Genomic DNA, 13,493 nt, shown 5'->3' with positions numbered 1-13,493 from the left:
AAGCAAATGAAGCCATTTGCGCCATACTAAGGTAATGTTTTATTCTGCTTAAACCTGCTTCAGTTATATGTGCATTTATATGCCTTCTTTAGTTGCAGAAGTTATAGAAGTGTGTAAACAGAGAGCTATGTGGAAAGAGATGTACAGTTGGAAACCCTTCCAATAAGTGAATACACTCGAACTCTGTATTACTAAAGGTGCCTTTCGATACCAGCACCTACCTTGGGTAATAAGTGTAATTCGGAGGTTGTCATGGTACTGTAAGTAATTATTATACACAAAATTGTTTATTCTGATTATACTAAATTGGACATGTAAGGTAGGTTGTGTGCCCCTGTAAATTACTATTGTCTCCTCTGTGTGGCAGCCTGGCATTGTCAGTGGCTTCAGTCATTATTCCTGTCATATTTCTAGTTTTGTATTCGCGGGTTTGCTTAAGCTGACACTGTTCAGTTGTAAGACATACAAACAGGCAAGTCAGACTGAGTATTCTATGAGTTCAAGACGATATTCTATTACGTGGTACCTTAGTTTGTTATAGGTTAGAAATATTTTACGTGTTATTAATATTTTGCTGTTTGCTTTCTCTAAAGAGGAGCTAGTTCTGTGAAGTAGTCGTTTATATTTTATTAGTGTGTTACGCGTTGTGCCCTTTCACGTTAATTGTTTTTAAGAAGCTACAAATGTCTGTGTATGTTGCAGGTAGCTGAAACTGACGTATTCACGGGGGTCACGTCCTGACGGGGTTGATAGTGGCCTTTTTTACTACGGCACATCCGGCTATCCTCCTGCAGTACATTTGTCTCGCTTATATCGTTACTACGTTTGTCGAGTGGAATTAGGGCTTACTGTAATCACCTTATATACTGAAGTATCTCCCTTGCCAGGGCTCGAACCTTCGTGGATATAGTCGTATTCTCATCTGTAAAGATTGATAATGTTATTCATTTAGTCTCGTCGCATGCTGGCCGGTGTGGCCGTGCGGTTCTAGGCGCTTCAGTCTGGAACCGCGTGACCGCTACGGTCGCAGGTTCGAATCCTGCCTCGGGCATGGGTGTGTGTGACGTTCTTAGGTTAGTTAGGTTTAAGTAGTTCTAGGGGACTGATGACCACCGATGTTAAGTCCCAGAGTGCTCAGAGCCATTTAAACCATTTTTTTCTCGTCACATGTATGATTATTTATCTTGTTATATTTAATGTCAGTAAAATGTAAGTGTTAGCGAGGTCCGAACTGGGACGTTGTATTCTCCTCTTGTGGAAACAAATCTAAGTGATTTTATTCCCTTTTAAGTAGCCTTCAGAGGCGTACATTTTGCCTCTATGTTTGGTGCTTTTATGGCTTCCACATTAATTGAAATTACAATAAAGGTAAATTTGGCAACGGAGGGTTTCGTGTATTTATTAGTTGCTAAGTGGATCCTAAATTAAGTGCAGGAACCCTACCAGATGCAACTCTGAACTTTTTGTTCGGATGAGAGGTGATGTGGCGCCGCTCAATAGACTGCCGTTGCAAGTGATGAACCCATATTTCAGCGCCTGTGAAGATGTTAGACAAAAAATTGCCTTCGTTTTGACGGCGAGGAGCCCGGCGGGAACACACTTTCGAGTAAAGCAATGGTGGACAGTTGCGACCTCACAACCAACAGAAACGTTCAGTTGAGCAGCGATGTGTTTGATTGTGAGCTGTAGATTATCTAGAATGAGAGTGTCCGCACGTTCCCAAGCTGCAGGCCGTCCGGTACGCGGGTGACGACAGGTTTGCGCTATCTCGTTGCGATTTTAGTAGACGCCTCGCCCAACGACTCATCGTGCTTTTGTTCACTGCCAGGTCTCGCAGAAATTCTGCAAGTGCTTATGAAAATCTGCTATGCTCTCGTTTTCCGCCAACGGAAACTCAATAACAGCTCTCTGTCTGGTTCATACCTTCGTTATATTTTGAAGGTTACTTATAGCGCCATCACCAACCGCAACTTCATAGAACTAAAGGTTGAAGGATTACCGTCAAACCTCCTTGCCTAGGGACGCCAGATGAAAGTTGATGTCGTCAAGCTCTGAATGAAAATTGCGCAACGGATAACTGGGGAGGTGAGCTTGAGAGCGCTACCTAGAGAGCATGCCCTTTTGGTTCAAATGGTTCAAATGGCTATGAGCACTATGGGACTCAACATCTTAGGTCATAAGTCCCCTAAAACTTAGAACTACTTAAACCTAACTAACCTAAGGACATCACACACACCCATGCCCGAGGCAGGATTCGAACCTGCGACCGTAGCAGTCCCGCGGTTCCGGACTGTAGCATGCCCTTTTCTGTACGATAGTGTGCAAGGAGCTGGAGGCCTCACACGCTGATGTGTGGGTCCCTGAATTCTATATCTTTTATTTTAAATTAATTCCTGCAACTTGACTCCTTTGCGATTTTTAGGGTATGTTAAAGATTGATGACAACTGATTATCTATTTATTTTAAACATTATCACTCGACTTTACAGCGATTGCAGCAATTGTTCCAGTTTACAGATATTACAATTCTACAACTTATAGCTCGGGTACATTATATACTAATCTGCACGCACATTTCTACGGGCAAGACGGAATTGCGTTGGCCATATGTATACCACCAAAGTCTTCCGATACTTTACATGGGGCATCCACTATGTGAGGAGGATAACGGGCAAACTGGGGACCATTACATTAACACAAGGGGGTCAAATTTAAGAAATTAAACGAGAACATTCGTTTCCTCCCACAATCCGAAGCTGGAAATAAAAGAATTAGTACAAATATTCAAATACCTCTCTTCCATGCGTGAACATTGAGACAGACGCACTGAGGGCACGTCTGCTCACTTACCCCTCTTCTGTAACACTCCCTGAATATCGCGGGCATCCTGTGGTCTTCCTGGGCCTTGGTGGAGGGGATGATCGAACCACTTGGCCATGACCAACCTCTCCACCCCAAATCTTGTGACACTGGAACGTCTTTGAGTTTTACCTGCCTGTGCTGTCTCTGTGATCCCCTACCCAGGAGTAAGGTTGGCACTACTACACTACAGAACTACGTCCCAACTAAGATCTGGCCACGCTTTATGGAAAGGTGTGAGGAAGATTAGGAAAGTTCAAATGCGGATTCACATTCACGTACAAGAAATGCATAATACACGACTCATATAAATATGTGTTATGAAGGCTGACACATTTGTTTCCACCCGTCCACACGGGTTCTGTTGCACCCGCAGCCGACCGCGTCGTGCAATAAAATTGGCGGTGGAGCCGCCCCCGTTTGTACCGGGTCATCAAAAAGTCAGTACAAATTTGAAAACTTAATAAACCACGGAATAATGTAGATAGACACACATGCTTCGAATGACATGGGGTTTTATTAGAACAAAAAAACAACAACAAAGTTCACAAAAATGTCCGACAGATGGCGCTATGGCGCTGGACAGCAAAACGTCAGTGACTGTGCATGACAATCGTGTTATAGAATCGCATCATCCCCAGCCTGGCTGATAAACACCTGCTGGAACGTACGATGTTTATGAAGGATGGCGCTCCACCCCATATTGCTAGACGCATGAAAGATCCCTTGCGCACGTCATTTGGTGATGATCCTGTGCTCAGCCGACACTTTCGTCATGCTTGGCCTCCCAGGTCCCCAGACCTTAGTCCGTGCGATTATTGGCTCTGGGGTTACCTGAAGTCTCAAGTGTATCGTGATCGACCGACATCTCTAGCGATGCTGAAAGACAACATCCGAAGCCAATGCCTACTCCGGACATGCTTTATAGTGCTATTCACAACATTATTCCTCGACTACAGCTATTGTTGAGGAATGATGGTAGACATATTGAGCATTTCCTGTAAAGAACATCATCTTCGCTTTGTCTTACTTTGTTATGCTAATTATTGCTATTCTGATCAGATGAAGCGCCATCTGTCGGACATTTTATGGACGTTAGTATGTCTTTGGTTCTAATAAAACCTCATGTCATTCCAAAGCATGTGTGTCAATTTGTACCTTTCTATCTACACTATTCTGTGAGTCATTCAGTTTTCAAATTTATACTGACTTTTTGATCACCCGGCAGCGAGACCTGCTGCTTATGGAGCGGAAACTACTGCAACGCTTCAAGGTGCTATTCCACGATGTACAGCAACAAATTTCCCATTTTTCCAATCGAAACTGGACAAGAAAGAAAGTGTTGTACTACTTGTTAAAACCCCTTGAAAATTACGCTGCCTGTAACAAGAGAGTGTGGAAAGGTATAGCATGCTGTCATAGCACAGAAACTTCGTGCGTTACGCTACTACTTTTAAAAGAAACCACATGGACGTATGGAAGTGTACTTATAAAAATCTTTGTGATGGGGCTACCATTTGGAACAAATCGCACGACTATAGCCAGCATAATTTCATAAGAATAAATAAAAGCCGTCGAGGAAAGACTTTACGCTCACCCTGTACGCCGCGGTGCGACTTCGTTTTACTGGCTGCAGCAGCGCGGCTTTCGGCTGGCGGGGAAGTAGTGACCGCGCGGTCGCCGGCCTGTACGGCACCATTCTTCGCCGCTGCTGTCGGCTCGGCGTGACGTACGACCCAGCTCGACCGACCTACTGGAAAAGAATTCGTTCCACGAAACTCCGACCGCGGGCGAATTCTTTCTCCCAGCGCGGAAGAATTTACGTGCTGCCCTGCGCTGCGGAAGCGCGGTACGTTTCATTATGGAAACGGACCGAATAGCTGGCGTATCTCTCCCACCCTCTGTCCGGATAACCACTCCCCCCGCATACTTGGTTTGACATTTCAACAAGGGCGCGCCTAGCCCAGTTTCCAGTAATGTCTTTCTCTGAAGTGGCCTTGCGCTCGTAATTCAGGTCGGTTTCGTCTATAGTTTTTTCTCACGCTATCGCCCACGCTATGGTAATTAAGAAAACGCTTTCCTCAGTTACTGCATTTGCATGCTACTTTCTGATACTGGAACGCCTCACCTAATTTTCTGTTGTAAGCAAAAACTGCGTAAGCGTATCAGCCAACGTATGGTAAGGCATTTTTGTTTTTTGGCAGCTCAGTACCAATGCAGACTGACTCTGCACACACGCGCAAAAAGTCACAGTGGAAACAAAACGTAATAAAACTGATTTAGTACCATGAAACCATTTACTTTGATAATTCATGACCCAAATAACAGGAATACACTCTTTCGCATGCTGTATACAACAGGGATAAAATACAGCGAGGGAATGGTTATCTACAACTTGTACAGAAAGTAGACTGCAGTAATAGGAGACGAACATAAAATGGAGTCTGTGCTTGAGAAAGGATTGAGGATATCCGCTATGTTATTTAGTCTGTACAACGAGCAGGTAGTGAAGGAAACCGAAAAGGAAGTTGCAAATGGAATTAGGGGAAAGGGACAAAAAGCTCAGGATTTGACGATGACTTTGTAATGCTGTCAGACAATGAGGCACTTGGAAGACTGGTTAAACAGACTGAATAGTCATAGCGTGAAGAAGAACTGAACCGTTTTTTTGAAACATTTGAATAGCATCAATTCAAAAACACAATTCACTATGGAGACAGAAAGTAATGGACAGATTAATTTTTTGGACGTCTCAGTGATTAAACGAGCAGATGGGGACTCTGGGTCACAAAGTCTACAGAAAAGATACGCATACCGATCGTTATCTTCATAAGGATTCAAACGATCATCCCAGGCAGAAGAGAGGTATTATCAAGACATTGGTGGACAGGGCTAATAAAATCTGTGAGCCAGCTTATTTGCAAGAGGAACTAAATCACTTGCGAACCGCTTTCCAGAAAAATGGGTACGCTGGAAAGGAGATAGATCGAGCACTCCATCCCAGAAGAAAAATGTCCGAAAGCGTGCAACAACAACAACCATCGGTGGGGAAAGTTTTTCTTGCATTCATCCACAATATTACGGACCGTATCGGGAAAGTGCTGGCCAAGTTCAGAGTTGAAACAATCTTCAGACCCACCAAGAAGATTAGTGAATGCTTAAGATCGGCGAAAGATGCACGACACCGTTTAGCTACTCCTGGTGTGTATGAGATTCCGTGTAGTTGTGGGAAGGTTTACATTGGAACCACAAAAAGAAGTATGAATACTCGCCTAACTGAACATAAAAGGAACTGTCGACTGGGACACACGGACAAATCGGCTGTAGCGGAACATGTTTTTGAAACGGGTGACCATGAAATAAAATTTAGTGAGACGAGCGTGCTAGCTAAGACATCGCATTATTATGCACGTATGTATAGAGAGACTGTAGAGATTTTTAAACACCACAATAATTTTAACAGGAAAGAAGAAGGCTTGAAGTTAGATAAGATATGGCGATCGACTTTGTACCAAAGATGTGACAATCGATTACCTTCGACCGAGAGTAATGACACCAGCAAGATATAGTTTTACTGTTGACAACACGTGACGAGTGGTGGCGCCCTCTACACGCTCTATATAAACAGGACCTCCACGGCCTAGCAGCCAGTCGTAGACTCACCTCAGATGATGTTGCCCGCAGCCGGCAACGAAACGTCAGGGAGAAGTATTTCTACTATTGGACCACGGCCTCTTAGCCAGGAAGTTTTAATTACCGAGACTGAATAGTGTGTTGAAAAGAAATGATGAGCGTTAACAGAATTAAAACAATTGTAATGGAATGTAGAATTTCAAAATCTTTAATGCGGCAGAAAATTCACAGCCACGCACGTAGACAGAGTAGTTGACAGGATTTTAGCAAAGTTGTATAGTCACAGACAAACAGGTACTAGTTGATTTTTGGTGCATTTATTCCAAATCTTTCGGACTCTGTCCATTATGAGATTTCCTGGTGTAAACAATTTAACAATAATTATTTATACATTTTTTAAAGCACCAAATGGTAACAAGCCTGAAACGTCCCGTTTGGAATAAATGCACCAAAAAACGACTAATACATATTTGTTTGCGACTACTCAGCTGAGCCGTGTGCGGCTCGCATTGATGCCGTTCATAGCTTGGCATCTTCTAATAGCGACAGTGGCGTCTCTGTTTCTTAGTGTGTTCACTGGCCCCACTACGTTTGCTCACTTTGTCTGTCTGTGAGTGGGGAGCAGCAGCGGTTATCGATGGCGCTTTCTGTGGTACCAACTTTGGAGTGGCCTCCAGTATTTCCAGGTCGTCGTGTGTCGAGCGAGAGGAGTTGGGACGTGTAGTGGGACGAAATTGAAGCGTCACCCATCCACCAGTGTCAGCGCAGTTTGCAGGTGAATATAAGTTTAATTTAGTTTTGTTTATGTATTTTTGTAATATTTTGTAATGGTTGTGAATTGCCTAAAGTTTTGTATTTTTTTGTGTTTCATGTACGGAGTGGGCGGCGCAACGAACGGAGACAGCATCTTCGCTGCCGCGACCAGAGAGAAAATTGCTGGCCACTATACGTCGCGGGTCGACAGCCAAAGAGCAACAGAAGATCCTGGAACCGAGTTGTTGCGTCGTGCTTCTAAAAAATTGATAAATGAAAATATGTAATTTTTTTGTACAACAATGATATCATAGGAAGTTTAATCTTATTGAAAATGTTAGTCCTGTCTTGTCAAGGCTCAGGTTCACGTCTGTATGTAGGAAGATAATAAACTGGTGGATGCTATTAAAGTTGAAATACGTGTTCTGAGGATTTATTTATGATGAATTATGTGAACGAATTAATAATATATTTGACGAGATTATTGAATTTTGCCAGTGTTCATCGCGACTTTGAATCTCAAAGTTTATTTAATGTGGTTCTAATATCGATTAAATCAAGATAAAGTGTATCAATATAATTTCTGAGGAGAAACAAACGACGTCAAAAATTGAAAAAGTTCACGCAAACCAATTGGCCCGAGTGACGTAATTCTGTGCATACGACTCAAATGATGTTTTACAGTTTCGTTCAAGAACCATTCTGAGACAATTGAAAAAGAATATAAATTATTTTGGAGTGGGTTGTAACTGACGTAGGTGACGAAGTCTGCACATGGTCATATGTCGAAAGAAAATCATTTATAAGAAACTTACGTCGTTAGACTACAGACGGAGCAGCAGTGAGGGCCAGACAGCCAGGACTGGCCCGACCGCTGGCGACACACAAATGCACTGTCTGACGAAAGGATGTGGTCGCGAGAGTGCGCGACCACGTCAAGGACCGGATTCAGCGAGTTTTAGTTGAGTGGACCGTGATATTCGAGTGGTGCAACTTTCACCTGTATGTGTCCGTTCGCCCGTCGAAGTGCCCTCATGGCAATAAGTTGTCAGTCGGCGATTTATACTGGGATCTTTTCCGTCCCTGACTTGAGTGGGGACGACCGTGGGTTGGTCGTTCGGTCGGTCGTCGCAGCGGACGACGTGCATTTGGTCTTGCAACCGCTTCTGGCTTCTCTGTGTTTTTGCCGACTTATAATTCGTCCGTGTTGTTTCACAGTGACTGGTTCTGGTATTGTTTGAGACATTGTGGCATTGTCTCCGCCGATCCGTGTGAATCTCGTGTGGTTTTTAATGTGCAGTTATTTATATGCTGTCTGCGTTCTGGGTCGGCATGTGTGCGACAACGTCTCTTCGTCCTTTCCTAAAAATATTCCATCGTTGTACCGGTGATCAGATGTTAGGCGGACTGGTTATTTCGTCGGTCGACGCTTGAGCTACCCCTAGTGTGAGTTGCCATCCTGTTATGTGAGTACAACTCATGGCTGCCTGTTTTACCGCTTACACAGCTGTAGTCCCCTTCCTCAGGTCGATCCAGGAAGCACTGTCTGTGGATCACTCCGTCTTATTTGGACTAGTTGTCATAATTGTTTAACACTTACCCTAATGTTTTAACATGTTATTGCCTTCCCCACTTGTAATTCCGGTCTTCAGCCGTTAATTGTTTGTAACACTGCTTGTGGCCTTCAGCCGACAAATTATTTTCAGTTCTATTTCAGTGAGGCCTTCAGCCGTCACTATAGCTTGTTAGAAGTTATTAAGATTATTAGTACTTTTAAAGTGTAATCTTCCACCTTATTTGTAATTCAGGCCTTCAGCCGTTGTGTATTTTTGAAACTGCTTCTGGCCTTCAGCCGATGAGTAATTTTGAACCTTCTTAACCGGGCCTTCAGCCGTTGATTGTGTGTAACACTGCTTGTGGCCTTCAGCCAACAATAACTTGTCATTCTTCTAATGAGGCTTTCAGCAGCCAGAGTAGTAAAATGTTTTAAAAAAGATTGTTGAGAGTTGTGTATTTAAAAAATAAAAGTGTATGTGTTTTCTGTGCAAGCAACGGTAACTGATTAGGCCTTTCCCACGCCTTTCCTGGTTTCCATGAGTCCCCCGTTTCATCACCTTTTCAAAAATCCAGTCAATTATATTAATAATAATGGTAGCATACCTCCACTGGCACTTTCAGGCCGACATACGTATAATATAGACAGAATGTTATGGATATAAGTGGAGATACTTTTATTGGTGACTGAGGCCAATGTAATGAACAACACTACATCAGCATTTACTTCATTTGCAGACTAATAATTACAGCCGGCCGCGGTGGTCTAGCGGTTCTAGCGCTGCAGTCCGGAACCGCGGGACTGCTACGGTCGCAGGTTCGAATCCTGCCTCGGGCATGGGTGTGTGTGATGTCCTTAGGTTAGTTAGGTTTAAGTGGTTCTAAGTTCTAGGGGACTTGTGACCTAAGATGTTGAGTCCCATAGTGCTCAGAGCCATTTGAACCATTTGAACTAATAATTACAGTTATTTGGAGTAATATGTTTTTAGGCTGGTTATTATCTCCAGTTACGTGTGGCAAGAGCAGACCACTAATGTAGTCAGGTGCTGAAGTGCGGAGACATGCACGCGAAACCGTTAGTCTATACTGACAGGCGAAGTCTACCTAATGGTGCAGTTAAGCGCGGGCAAAAAACATCAGCTCATAAATTATGTGTCGTGTTTGCGGGAAAACTGTTAGACGCAGAGAAGAAACAACTAACAGACTGAAGTACATGGTACATGGTACATGCACCTATACCCCTAACATCCTTTATATCTTTGTACCTGGCGTAAGATCCGAAAACCGGTTTGTAAAATAAACAATAAATATTATAGATTACTACACGTGTGACATGTGTTTTTCATTCATAATGAGGGATCTGGATCAAGAAAGAAATACTAAAAGCAGTTTGCATGTTTCTGCTACTTTTGGAGGAGGATTAACTGACAATGGCCGAAGTAAATGTATACAAAATACAGACTAGCAATAGTAGCTTTTCTCAAAACGAGAAATAAGTTGAAATAAAATATAAACTTGGGTTTAGGAAGTCTTTTCTGGAAGTATTTGCCTGAAGTTTAGTCTTAGAAGGGACTGGAATTTGGACGATAAGCAGTACAGACGTGCTTGAAATGCGGTTCTACAGGCGAATGCCGAAGATGAAATGGGTAGACAACCAACGAAGAAAAGTGGAATTGTGAAGAAATTTATTGAACGACTTTAGTAAAGGAACAGGTCGGATGATAAAACTCGTCGTGGGGCATCAAGAAGTAGCCTATTTGCTTGTAAATGAAAGTTTTTTTTTTCCTAGGATGGAGCCCCCCCCCCCCCCCCCACGCCCACTGTCACCTCCGTATAACATGTTACGTTTTCAAATCAGGAGTCACAGGATGCGGGCTGTGATGTTGTCCATGCGTCTGGGTAGGATTACTCACTGACGTGGTCCATCAGGAGACAAAAAGTGGACGAAAGAGATCGAGGGGTAGCGGTTTGTAAGGGCAGAGGGAAAAAAGTGCCAAAGCAAGCGCCAAGGGAATAAAATCTCTGCGGCAGTAGGACTAGTAACAAGGGCAGTAGCGGCTTGCTAGCTGCGACAGTGCATGCAAGGTGTGGTTATGTTAGTGCGAGGCATCGTGTATCGTTACCTTTGTCGTTGCGGGTGCTCCTTGTAGGGCCTGCTGCAGCTGCTGTTCAGGGTCGTCGTACATTAGCGAGCGATCGGTCATAGATCAGCTCACATTGTGGGGGGTGTGTGTGGCTGGTTTGCGTGTTGTGTACAGTACAGCTTCCCTGCGGTTGCCAGTTTTTCGGCGGGTCGAGCATCTGGGGTTACCAGTAGCAGCTGTGTTGCAGGGTATCGCCAGGATTGTTGTGTTAGCGTGTTGTGGACCATAGATGTTTAGTTTCTTGCTAATACTGTCTTTGGTCTATTGTGTTTCCATCTATGGTTGTCGTCGTAGTTCCCCAGAGAAAGGATAAACGGGTTACGCTAGTGCCTCGTGTTTTTGTACAGTCGTGTGGATAGTTTTTGGAATACCTGCAAGATGGTATCTAGCCGATATTCCTAGTGAAGATCCGCGGGGCGTGTGTAGCGCGGAACATTGTGAAACGTCCCCTTAGAACAATTATACACGACTGTGCTTAACCTGACACACAATAATTTTAGCGCAACGCAATCTATCAAAAATCCCTGCAAAAGAATGGCCCTGAGTAACATTAAACTATACCTTTCAGAAATCACTTACCTCACAAAAATCTTCGTTACTCGAACTACTGCAATACAGCGAGCGCCACTACTGCCAGCTAAATAAAAGATTCAAACTACGGAAGGCACTAACTACTGATAGGCACAGTTAGCAAATGAAAGATTTTAATAGAGAACAAACAATGTATTTACCTTAATAGTGTTGAAAAACCATAATATACATGTTCATGACATTCAGTCTTACAAATTTCCCAACTCCGCCATCTCTCTCCCCACATCCACCACTGCTGGCGGCTCACCTCCAACTGCGCAACGCTACGCGCTGTTAATATCCAGCTGCCCCTCTACAATGGCAGACAACAATGCAAACTAGCCACAGACTGCACACAGCACAGCCAGTGATTTTCATACAGAGAGCGCTACGTGGCGGCGGCGTTACCTATATAAGAACCTAAACAGCCTACTTATAATTGCTTATGATTTTGAGTTGCAGACGGCGCAGGCGTGTGGGCGCAGCGTAAATGAAAATGAGAAGTTTAGTAATTGTGTTAGGGGGGGGGGGGGGCAAGGCTTGAGAACAGTTAGGCATTTCAAGACGATGCAGATTGCGGCAGCAGCGCAGAGATGAAAAGGCTTGTCAAGGATAGACTACAGACTGGAGCACCATCTAACCAAATGTCGGATCGAAGACCACCACAAAAACAAGTGAAAGGTGTTTGGAAAAGTAAAGCGGTCGATCAAAAAGTTTCCCTTCGAAAAACGTACAGTCGAGAACCGGTATATCAATTAGGCAGAATTACCGTGAACATTGAGACACTCATCCAACCGACGCACCAAGTTGAAGATACCCGTTTCGTAAAACACCGTGTCACGCTGCGTGAAGAAGTCTGTAACTGCTTGCTGCGCATCCTCGTGCGAAAGGAATAGTCGAACCCTCAAGGCCCTGTTTAAAGACTGAAGGATGAAGCTGGCCTCCTGTATCGACCAGTGTCTTGTATCGAACCGCGACCAGCACAAATCTTTGGTGCACCACTCCACAACGGTGGTTTCTGATAGACGTTCTGTCCCATACGTATTCTTCATCCCTCGACAGTTCTCGACCGGTGTTTGTCCTTCAGCAGCCAAGAAAACAATAGCGTCATGTTGGTACTCTTTTGACGCATATGGTAATAACATCGCCGTAATTCACGTTTCCGCATTTACAAGCTGGTGGTTGGAAAGACACAAATTCCACATTAATCCCTTGATAACACGTCGGTGCTTATGTAACCACATCGGAGTCATGATACGGTGCATATATGCTGCAGTAACACCCCCAAACGTAAACCTTTTCAAGGCCCCTTTTAGTATTCAAACTTCCTGTCACATTGAACTGATGTGCTGGACCGGACCACCAACCTGGAGCCTAGAATTTTGCGGGCCAGTCACGACTCAGACCGTCTCACGGCCTCGCTTCTGGTACTGCCTTTTTACAAGTTTTCAACCTCCACTAAAGTTCCCCCGCAATCCTAGCGGCGCTAACACTCCTGTCCTGGAAGAAAGGATAATTCGAAGAAATGGCTTAGCTACTGTCAAGGGAGTTTTTTTCCAGAATAAATTTAGTTTGTGTTAATTTCTTAAAATTTCAGAAGTGGAGTTAGGTTTTGTGTACGTTCGTGGTACTGCAGTATACAACACTATTGGAAAAGTTTCAGAATTACGGTATATGCATAGAGTTGCTTCAGAATCACATTCACACAGATCCATTAAGTGCAAAAATGTTCAAATGTGTGTGAAATCTTAAGGGACTTAACTGCTAAGGTCATCAGTCCCTAAGCTTACACACTACTTAACCTAAATTACCCTAAGGACAAACACACACACCATGCCCGAGGGTGGACTCGAACCTCCGCCGGGACCAGCTGCGCAGTCTATGACTGCAGCGCCCAAGACCGCTCGGCTAATCCCGCACGGCTAAGTGCAAGTACGCAAAGTTCTGTTAGAATCATGTGCCATCTTCAACATTACGATTT

Source organism: Schistocerca cancellata, chromosome 1 (genome assembly GCF_023864275.1).
Source record: "Schistocerca cancellata isolate TAMUIC-IGC-003103 chromosome 1, iqSchCanc2.1, whole genome shotgun sequence".
Classification (NCBI taxonomy): Eukaryota; Metazoa; Arthropoda; class Insecta; order Orthoptera; family Acrididae; genus Schistocerca; species Schistocerca cancellata.
This window is presented reverse-complemented; position numbering follows the sequence as displayed.